Below are 11,704 nucleotides of genomic sequence, written 5' to 3'. Positions count from 1 at the left end.
ATCCAACCATTTTGGAGAGCAATCTGGAATTTTGCCCAAAGAGTTTTGGTTTTGGTTTTTTTTGTTTTTGCAGAACAATGGGGGTTAAGTGACTTGCTCAAGTGTCTGAAGTCAGATTTGAACTCAGGTCCTATTGAATTCAGGGCCATGGGTCTATCCACTGCACCATCTAGCTGCCCCTCCCAAAAGAGTTATAAAACTGTGTATATACTTTATTCAGAAACACCACTATTAGGTCTGTTTCCCAAGGTGATTAGGGAAAAAAAGAAAAGAACTTACATGTTCTAAAATACTTATAGCAGCTCTTTTTGTGGTGTCAAAGAATTGAAAATTAAAGGGATACACATCAATTGGGGAATCACTAAAAAAAGCTGTGGTATATGATTGTGATGGAATACTACCGCACTATAAGAAATGATGAACTGGTTGATTTTAGGAAAAAATGGAAAGACACCTGAAATAATAAAGACTGGAATGAACAGAATCAAGACAATGTCATACACAGTAACAGTAATATTTTTCTAGAACAACTTTAAATGGCCAAGTCATTTTCAGTTATTATAAATACTCAAATTAACTACAGAAGACCAATGAAGGAAGATGCCATCCATGTCCAAAGAAAGAAATGATAAATAGAAGTATGTGTAGTATGGTTTTGCATGTATACATATATTTATGTTTAGTAAAGGCCTTCTCTAATGAAAGGAGGGAGGAAAAATACAAAGTGCACAGCAGAGAACAAAAGAAAACTTAAAAGGAAGCACAAAAAAGCAGGATAGCTTTGAAAATTATGCATGGTACTTATTAAGTATTCATGGTTTTCTATTGAATTCTTTTTTATGTTGTGCTATGTATGTTCTTTTTTCTTTGTCTTTTTGTATTTAAGTTCAAAATTAATTTTTAAAAAGAAATTATTAAAGGGATTGATTCAGAGAAACCTAGGAGGATGTGTATGTACTGATGGGGACTGAGGTCTGCATGGGAATAATTTATATAATGGCCACAGAATTGTACATAGAAGGTACAAAGGTATACTTTCTTTTAAGATAAACAGAAATTTAGTGATGAGAGGGACAGAAATAGTGGGTTTGTGTAAAGGAAGAAATTTATATTGAATGTCAAATGATTTGGAACATTGCTGCTTTTATGGATAGGCTTTATGATATCTAATATGGGTAGAAAAAGGCTTTTGCCTTAATATATATTACGAGGATGTATATGAAGAAACAGCTTTCAGGTTGTATTTGGACAGTTTGGGAGATGAAATGAAATGTTGTGTAGATCTGAAGACTTGGATCTTTTTGCAACAAAGTAGAGTGATGCCTTATTGGTTTGTGAACAGTTTGATATTATAAAGAGAAAAGTATGGGGGGCAGCTAGATGACGCAGTGGATAAAGCACTGGCCCTGGATTCAGGAGGACTTGAGTTCAAATCCAGCCTCAGAAACTTGATACTTACTAGCTGTGTGACCCTGGGCAAGTCACTTAACCCACATTGCCCTGCCAAAAAGAAAGAAAGAAAAATATCTTTTGTTTACTAACAACTAGAATAATGTGAATATAAAGAAACAGTTTCAAGGGCACCAGAGAGATAGGCTACCTTTCTGCAGCCTTAAGGGCTACAAGTATGATGGTATATCAGCTAATTTGCATATATATATTTTACTAAAGAACATAACACAAAAAATGGAAATTCATATAAATATTTAGGTATAATTTGGGGGTATAATGGTTTTTGGTTTTGTTTTTGTTTTTGTGGGGCATTGACGGTTAAGTGACTTGCCCAGGGTCACACAGCTAGTAAATGTCAAGTGCCTGAAGCTGAATTTGAACTCAGGTCGTCCTCAATCCAGGGCCAGTGCTTTATCCACTGCGCCACCTAGCTGCCCCTCTGGGGTATAATTTTTTACACTATCAATTTGATAGAGAAATTTGGGGAATTGTGGGTTTTTTTTTTTTATATAGAAGGAGAGTTACTAAAATTCCGGAGGATCTCCTTTAAGACCCTGATTTTTGTTCTTCACCCTTTATTCTCAGAGGACTAATAACATCACAAGAGCGATCTCTCGACTTTTAGTGAAGCAGAGCTGTGTGGCCACAGTCTCACTCTCTACTCCAGAGTCATCTGAGTGCAGTGGCAAGACAAAAGTCAAAATGACTGGTGATGGCCCCGGATGTAGTGGGTGACCTTGATCTTTTTTAAACTAGGGTCTTTCCTAGGGGTCAATTTGTCTGAGAAGATGCCCGTTCAATGAAGAAGAGCTAGGTGAGAAATGAGATAAAATATGTCCTAGTTTGCCATCACAAAAGAATCAAATAGAAGGGGAAAAACCTCGGAGCTTCTGTGGGTCTTCAGAACAGAAAACAGTTGCTATTTACACTCACTGTAAGCCATCAAAACTCAAACAATGAACAGGAGAGACTTGGGTTGGGACCTATCGTTAACCATTCAATTAAAGCCAGAATGATTTGGGTTTAAAGGGTAGTCAAGTAGCTCCATTTGAATCATAATGAGCTTTTTTCACAAACTTTTTTCAGAGCTATATTTCAAGAAATCATAAATAAAAATAGGAAATTTTTTAAATCTAGCCCCTAAACCGCAAGATATCTTATAAATTATAAGTGCAAAAATTATATTCCTTTGGACAGAGCACCCACATGTAAGGGTATGACTTCACATGTGAACAGAGGGGCCATATGAGAAGGAGGAGGAGGAGATGGAGAAGGAGGAGAAGACAACAACAGTGATGACGAAGACAAAAAAGACAAAGACAGAAGATGATGAAGATGACGATGGTAATGATGAAGACAAAGAAGATGAAGGAGAAGAAGGAGGAAGGGAAGAAGGAAGAGGAGGAGGAGAAAGAGAAAAAGAAAAGGAGGAGGAAGAAGAAATAGCAGCATTTTCCAACTCAAATTGACAAGTTGGGTCCCCAGAGGGAAGTTACTAGTACTTGTGAATTGGATTTAAGTGAGGCAGAGCTGTGTAAAATTATCAGCCCCACTCCCTCCTCCAGAGTCTAAGTCACTGAGGACACAGTAGAAAAGAAAGAACCAGGATAGAGCAGCCAAAAGAGGAAACTGATGAGAGCTGAAAACACAGCAAGATAGGGGAGAAGACTGAAAAAGCTGCTCTGCTGGAGCCGCAGCAGTTAGAAATAGCCCGCTGATGAGAAAGCTTTAGCTGAACAATTCCTGATTGGCTGAAGAAAGAATTGGCTTCATTGGTCAAGGTCTCTAGTGAAAGCTATTTACCTTTAACACTACCTAGAGTTGTAGAGAGGTGAAGCTTCCTATAAGGGCTATTCTTTCTCTGCTGCCTTGAAAATTTCTGTCTTGAGAAGGAAAGGCAGAGAGCTCTTTGCCTCTCCTTTAGTATCCTGGTTAGCTGGAGCTATGTTCTGTAAGCTCTGTTCTGATTGGACAGCATAGCACAGTTGAGGCAATAGCTAGTTTGAGCTCTATAGTCCAGAGATGGCCAGTCTCATGAGCTTTTCAGTTCTCTGGATTAAAGAGCTACTGACATGCTATTCACATTATAAGATAACTTTTTCTAAGTGCTCTTTTAAGGGTAATGTTTAACTGAAATAGTTTTTAAAGTATCTACTTGAGTGAAGAGTGGTGGGGATCAAGCATTAAACAGTAAACAGAAATGTTGTTTCATATGGTGCAGATCTTTGTAAATAGACCAAGAACATTAAAGCCTGAAGTCTAAAGTTGTGAGTTAGCCTAAGCATATGCATTTTCCTCCCTCAGGTGTTTCCCTACCTGGTTCCTATAAGATTGTACCCATTCTTTTTTTTCTTTTTTTTTAAGTGAGGCAATTGGGGTTAAGTGACTTGCCCAGGGTCACACAGCTAGTAAGTGTTAAGTGTCTGAGGCTGGATTTGAACTCAGGTACTCCTGATTCCAGGGCCGGTGATCTATCCACTGCGCCACCTAGCTGCCCCTAGCTGTACCCATTCTTCATCATAACTATTGAGTACATATTTGGGAAAGTATGATCTAGGTTTAATGTATATTGTAATATACCTCAAACCTGTCAATGAGTTAGGGGGATGTCTACCCCAAGCATGTGAAGACTTCCCCTGGTGGAATGGGTAGATGAGAACAATTTGTTCCAATGACCATGAAGGAGACTGAAGCAGGGTTGTGAAATGTTTAGAACATGGTCAGACATCTTGGGCCATTGCCAGTCATCTTGACTTTTGTCCTGCCACTGGACTTGGATGATTTAGGAAGAGCTAGTGAGGCTGATGACTTTATGTAACTCTGCCTCATTTAAATCTAATTCATCCATGAGTCAAGACATCATCAGTGATGTCATTCATCCTCTTTGAAAACAAATGACAAACAACGACAATATTGTGACACATTTTGTTATTTTTTGCATTTGCTTCAATATGTTAGTATCCATAATATTATTATTTCTTTGTTTTATTGTTAAGTAAGTGATTATATTTAAGGCTTAAAAGTGTTACTGCGAGTGGCTGGTTGCATAATTTGATAGTACCAGACTCTCAGTCTCCTTATCCCCTAATTAGGAATTTACTGGCTGGGTGATAGACATAATAGTAATCACATTCTCTCATCACAAACTCAGTATGGTATAGCAGTACAATAAAAAAAAGGTGCAGAATTGGAGTCTGAGAGATTCTAGGATCAAGTCTTAGATCTATCACTTATTTTCTGTGTGACTTTAGACAAACCACTTAACCTCTCTGAATTTCAATTTCTGTATATGGAAAATATGGAAAATAATAGATGCTTTGTCCTTTGTAAGGGGATGTTACAAGATAATATCTGTGAAGACAAAGATAGTGGACGAACGCACATGATTTTTCTCATCGGAGCATATAAACTAATGGCTTGTAAAGGGGCTGAACTGACTTTCTCAGTTCTGCCAAACTGAACCCAAAAGGGTATTATGCTACCTTCCCCCCACAAAAAAACCCCAAAGGACTACAAAATGAAAAGAAGAGTAAAATGAACTAATAAAATGCAGGGCCATACCAGAGGAAGTCAAACACAGTGGGAGTTCCATCCTGTCCACCAGCTCTGGCATGAGTTGTACTGACATATCAGAGGGTACATGCAGGGCCAACTAGATCCCAAGGGCAAAGAAAGGGAACCCACTGTACTAGGAGCCTGCTTCCCTTTCAGGGGAGTTTGGACACTGATTGTGCAAGAGGCCATGGAAAACCCTGTGGGCAGTGCTATGGGGGAGGGCAGAAGGATGTGTGGCTTTTTCCTCCTGCCCACCAGCTAACTTGCTGTTTTATGGAAGTTTCCCTAGGCATATGTTCATTGCATCCTTCATGAAACTGAGGAAATTGCCTCTGGTTTTGACAGTGCCTGGGGCCACATCCCCAGGCAGTACTGTCTCAGAAGGCTTCTGCTGACAGAGAGCCAGGCAGGCCTGGTTGTAGGGGCCTGTGACCAAAAATGTTTCCTCTAAGCCCTGTACTATATTCAAGAGTAACTAAAAAAATGCCATGTTAAATAAGCAACTATTTTTATTTCTTTCTTCCACGTGCTTATATGCCTTCTTCTCCAACTTCTCCAAAAGTAGATTCTCAAATCTTGGGCCTTACACGTCAGCATCCTTTCTGAGCAATGGAAAAAATGAGAAAGCATCAGATGAGCGTGCATTTCACCTCTTTCTGCTTTTCCCTCCACCTTCTGCCTTCTTTCTTTGCCTCATTCTCCACCCCACCTAATGAAGATCACATGAATAAATAAACTTTTGGGTAGAATGTAACCAATTTGCTAGGGACAAAATTAGCATGTGGTGGCCTAAAATTTGATTTCCTTCTTAGCACTGAACCATAGAAGAAATAAATTCTGTGGAAACATTTGATATTTTATTGTCCCAGATAATAGAATTCCTTAGTGGGCAATAAAGGTTCCTAAGAGACTTTTCTGGTTTCAAATGTCCAGTTGTCTTAAATAAAGACTCTACTCCTTTGAGATATACTTTACCTTAAGGTGTATCAGCAAGTTTAGGGGATCAGGGAAGACTTCATGGAGAAACTATACCTTTCAGGACAGGTGAGAATTAAAAAAGCAGGGGTGGGAAAGGAGGTAGGGAGGAGCATTCGGAGTAGAAGGAGTAGGATGGACACACAGGTTCAGAAACAGGTTGACTCAGGATCATGCTATACCTTCTTGGGCTAACTGGTCCTTGAGGAGATGGAGCTGGCAGAGCAGGGAAGAGTGATCACCTATGGGTACAAATTGTAAATGGGAAAATGGGAGAGAGAGAGAGAGAGAGAGAGAGAGAGAGAGAGAGAGAGAGAGAGAGAGAGAGAGAGAGAGAGAGAGAGAGAGAGAGATGGAAAAAGAAAGAAAAAGGAAACAAAAAGAAAGAAAAAGAAACAGAAAAAGAAAGAGTGTTTACTAAGCACTTACTGTATGCCAAGTACTGTGTTAAGTGCTAGGGATACAGTAGAAAAAGAGACAGTCCTTACTCTCATATTCTGAGGGAGAAAACATAAAAGAAAGTTCAGCTCCAGAATGGATGGATGGAAAAGCCCAGAAGTGCTAAGGGTGCAGGGGTAGGTCATTTAAAATCCTTAGGTTGCATCAGGACCACACTAAACTTAGAGATAGATGACCTGGTTTCTAGCTCGGGCTCTGCCACTTATCATGTGACCTTGGGCAAGTAAGATTAACTTCCCTGGTTGATATTGTTCAGTCATCTCAATTTCTTCATTCGCAAAATTAAGGGCATGGACTAGATGATCCCTAAGGACCCTTCCAACTCTAAACTCTGTGAGTCATTATCTTCAAGGTATTTAACTTACTGTCATACTTGTCTCTAGGTTTACATTCGCTTGCCTCTTTCTAGGATTTTTTTTTTTTTAGTGAGGAAATTGGGGTTAAGTGACTTGCCTAGGGTCACATAGCTAGTAAGTGTTAAGTGTCTGAATCTGGATTTGAACTCAGGTCCTCCTGAATCCAGGGCCAGTGCTCTATCCACTGTGCTACCTAGCTGCCCCATCTAGGATTCATTATTCATTTTAATGGTTTGTTAAATGGATGCTTTTAAGTTTTTAACACCATAGAGGGCCCTGTAATTGAATTTTTCCTTTGGTACATCAATTTTGTTGGTGCCAACTTTCAATTATCTTCATTCTTGAAACTGATGACAACTAGTGGTGTGATCTTAAGAAAGTTGTTGAACTTCTCTTGGTCTTAGCTTCACCCACTGTAAAATGAATGAATTCCAGGCTCAATAGAAGTCAAGAGTCTGATATAGAGACCCCAACAGCTAACACGATATTGGGCTGCATTAAGAGATCCATAGCACCTAGAACAAGGGAGGGGAGAATACCAATGTGCTTTTCTTTGTTCCCAGAACAACTGGATTATGGCGTTAAGTCCTGGGCATCATATTTTAGGCAGAACACTGGCAAGCTAAATCACTTCCAGATAAGGGCAATAAAGATGATGAAAGTGGACAACACACCATGCTATATAAGGATCAATTGGAGAAACTGGGACTTTTTAGTCACCAGAAAACTTAAGGGAAGGGGTAACAGGTTAGCTGTCTTTAAATATTTGAAAGTCTCTTATGTGGAATATGGAGTAGACTTATTTTGCTTGACCCTAGAGAGCAGTTCAAGGACCCATGGATGGAAAACTAGAAAGAAAACAAGTTTGGGCTCAAAGGGCTGGTATAAAGAGGTAGTGGATTCTCTCTTCACACTCCTCCTCACTGTTTCTTGAACAAGATGCTCCCTCTCATGACTCCAGACATTTTCACCAGCTGTCCCACATGCCTGGAATGCATTCCCTCCTTATATCCAGCCTGGCTTCCTTTAATTCCCATCTACAATCTAAAAAGGACCTTTCCCTATCCCTCTTTTTTTTCAGTGAGGCAATTCGGTTAAGTGACTTGCCCAGAGTCACACAGCTAGTAAGTGTTAAGTATCTGAGGCCAGATTTGAACTCAGGTCCTCCTGACTCCAAGGCCGGTGCTCTATCTATTGCACCACCTAGCTGCCCCTTATCCCTCTTAATTCTAGTGCCTTTCCTCTGTTGATTTTCTTTTCTTTTTTTTTTTTCTTTTTTTTTTTCCAGGCAATGAGGATTAAGTGACTTTCCCAGGGTCACACACCTAGTAAGTGTCAAGTGTCTGAGGCTGGATTTGAACTCAGGTCCTCCTGAATCCAGGGCCGGTGCTTTATCCACTGTGCCACCTAGCTGCCCCCTGTTGATTTTCTCCAACTTACTCCATATACAACTTGTTTGCACATAGTTGTTCTCATGTTGTCTCCCCACTGAAATGGAAGCTCCTTGAGTAAAAACTATCTTTTGCCTTTCTTTGTGTCCCTAGCACTTAGCAAAGTACCTGGCACATAAACAAATGCTTATTAACTGATTGAGATCTTTCAGATGGATGTCTACTCATCAACAGTATTATTGAGAGAATTCCAGTTCAGGTGTGAGTTCCTTCCCGACTCTGAGATTCTGGAATTCTATGACATCTCAGAAACAGGTAGGTAGCATAGTGGTTAGGGTGCCAGACCTGGAATCAGGAAGAATCATCTTCCTGAAGTCAATTCTAGCCTCAGACTTAATAGTTGTCTGACTATGGACAAGTCACTTCACCCTGTTTGCCTTCGTTTCCTCATCTGTAAGATGAGCTGGAGAAGGAAATGGAAAACCACTCCAGTATTTTTGTCAAGAAAACCCCAAATGATTTTGGGAACTAAATCAAATTTATAAGAATCCAAGTCATTCCCCAATTGAGAAATGATTAAAAGGATATGAACAGGCAGTTTTCTGATGAAATCAAAGCTATCTATTGCCATATGAAAAAAATGCTCTAAATCACTATTGATTAGAGAAATGCAAATTAAAACAACTCTGAGGTACCACCTCATACCTATCAGATTGTCTAATATGGCAAAAAAGGAAAATAATAAATGTTGGAGAAGCTGTGGGAAAAATTGGAACACTAATGCATTGTTGGTGGAGCTGTGAACTGATCCAACTATTCTGGAGAGCAATTTGGAACTATGCCCAAAGGGCTATAAAGCTGTGCATACCCTTTGACCCAGCAATACCACTATTAGGTCTTTTCCCCAAAGAGATCATAAAAAAGAGAAAAGGACCCACATGTACAAAAATATTTATAGCTGCTCTTTTTGTCATGGCAAGGAATTGGAAATTGAGGGGATGCCCATTAATTGGGGAATGGCTAAACAAGTTGTGGTATATGAATGTAATGGAATACTATTGTGCTGTAAAAAACAATAAGCAGGTGGATTTCAGAGAAACCTGGAAGGACTTACATGAACTGATGCTGAGTGAGATGAGCAGAACCAAGAAAACATTGTACACAGTATCAACAACATTGTGTGTTGATCAACTATGATAGATTTGACTCTTCTCAGCAATACAATGGTCCAAGATAGTTCCAAAGGACTCATGATGGAAAATGCTCTCCAAATCCAGAAAAAAAGAACTTTGGCATCTACATGAAGATTGAACCATACTATTTCTATTTTTCTTTTGTTTTTCTCCTTTACTCTGATTCTTCTTTCACACATGACTAATGCAGAAATATGTTTAATGTGATTGTACATATAAAACCTATATCAGATTACTTGCTGTCTTGGGGAGGGGGGAGGGAGGGGAAGAAGAGAGAAAAATTTGAAACTAGAAATCTTATAAAAACAAATGTTGAAAACTATCTCTACATGTAACTAGAAAATAATAAAATACTTTTATGATAAAAAAGAAAACCCCAAATGAGACTGTGAAGAGTCAGACAGGACAAAACAAATGACAGAACAACACCAACAACAACATGCCATCTCAATGTTTTTTTTCATCTCTAATATTCCAGACCCCATTATCCAGATGGATTATCTACATTAACAACAAACTCTTGGGACTCTTCCCTTCATAAACTACTCAACTCTGCATCTGATAATATTTCTGGTTTCAACTCTGGGATTAAGATGGCCCTCCCAGATTTAGCTCATCACCATGCTGTTAACTCAAGCCTTAATTGATTCACCTTCCTTAGTTTCTTCTCCCCTCTGACTGATGGCTGGAGGGTGAAGTACCAAACTCCTCCCAATGCCTTCTTTTATACGAGGTAAAAACTGGACTGCTGTTTACTTTAATCCATATCTGCATCTTTGCCTGGTTTTAACTCCAGCAAATACGATGGTCCTATGTGCCACACACCCCCAGGTATCCATCTCCTCCCCTTTTCCTTCCTCCTTTTATGTGTTTTCCTCTTCCCATTAAATTGTAAGTTCCCTTGAGGGCAGAGATTGTCTTTTTCTTTATTAATTGTATTTCTGGACCTTAATACAGTGTTTGGTATATGTTGCTCATTTCGTCACTCAGTTGTGTCTGACTCTTTGTGACCCTGTGGACCATACTGTCCATTAGGTTTTTTGGATTAAGGCAAACAGAGGCTAATTGACTTGTGCAGGGTCACACAGTAGTAAGTGAATGAGGCCAAATTTGAAGTCAGGTCTTCCTGACTCCAGGCTCAGCACTCTATCTACTGAGCCACCTAGCTGCCTGCATGTTGTTGTTATTGTTCAGTCATTCAGTCATATCCTTTACTTTGTGGACCATACTGTCCACAGGGTCTTCTTGGCAAAGATACTGGAATATTTTGCCAATTCCTTCTCCAGTTGATTAAAGCAAACAGACGTTAAGTGACTTGCCAAGGGTCACACAGCTAATAAGTGTCTGAGACTGGATATGAACTCAGGTCTTCTTGACTCCAGACTCAGTGCTCTATCCACTGAGCAACCTACCTGCCTGCATGTAGTAGGGGATTGATAAGTATTTATTGGACTAGATTGGATTACCCCCTAGAGCTCCCCAGGATTTTTACCATGCCTATTACAGTTTCTGTAACATCTCCCTTCCCGTATACTACCACTGCTGTCACTCAGTCATTCTTCATGTTTGATAAGTATTGACTCCCTAAAAAGGAAGCCAGACTTCATAAGTGACTTGCTTTTAGACTTTTCAGTCTCTAGAACATGGAGGCAAGTGGTGGGGATTCTGTGCAGGTGTGAAAGAACTGTGAACCACCTATCAGATTGATGATTATGACAAAAAAAAGAAAAATGACAGATGTTGGAGAAGTGGGAAAAATGGGACACTAATAACCCATAGTTGCTGGAGTTGTGAACTGATTCAACCATTCTGGAGAGCAATTTGGAACTATGCCCAAAGGGCTATAAAACTGTTCATTCTCTGATCCAGCAATACCACTACTAGGTTTATATCCCAAAGACATTTTTAAAAGGAGGGATAAAAGACCTATTTAAAAAAATGTATATATATATATATGTTTATAGAAACTCTTTTTGTGGTGGCTAAGAATTGGAAATGGAAGGGATGCTCACCAATTGGGGAATGGCTGAACAAGCTGTGGTATATGAATGTAATGGAGTATTATTGTGCTATAAGAAATGATAAGGAAGATGATTTCAGAAAAACCTGGAAAGACTTACATGAACTGATGCATGGTGAAGTAAGCAGAACCAGGAGAACGTTGTACACAGTAACTACAATATTGTTTGACAAAGAACTGTGAAGGATAGCTATTCTCAGCACTACATTCATCCAAGACAATCGCAAGGACTAATGATGAAGCATACTATCCACCTCCAAAGAAAGAACTGATATTGATTGAACATAGACTGAAGCATACTAT

Source organism: Dromiciops gliroides, chromosome 1 (assembly GCF_019393635.1).
Source record: "Dromiciops gliroides isolate mDroGli1 chromosome 1, mDroGli1.pri, whole genome shotgun sequence".
NCBI lineage: Eukaryota > Metazoa > Chordata > Mammalia > Microbiotheria > Microbiotheriidae > Dromiciops > Dromiciops gliroides.
Note: the sequence above shows the minus strand (reverse complement) of the source record.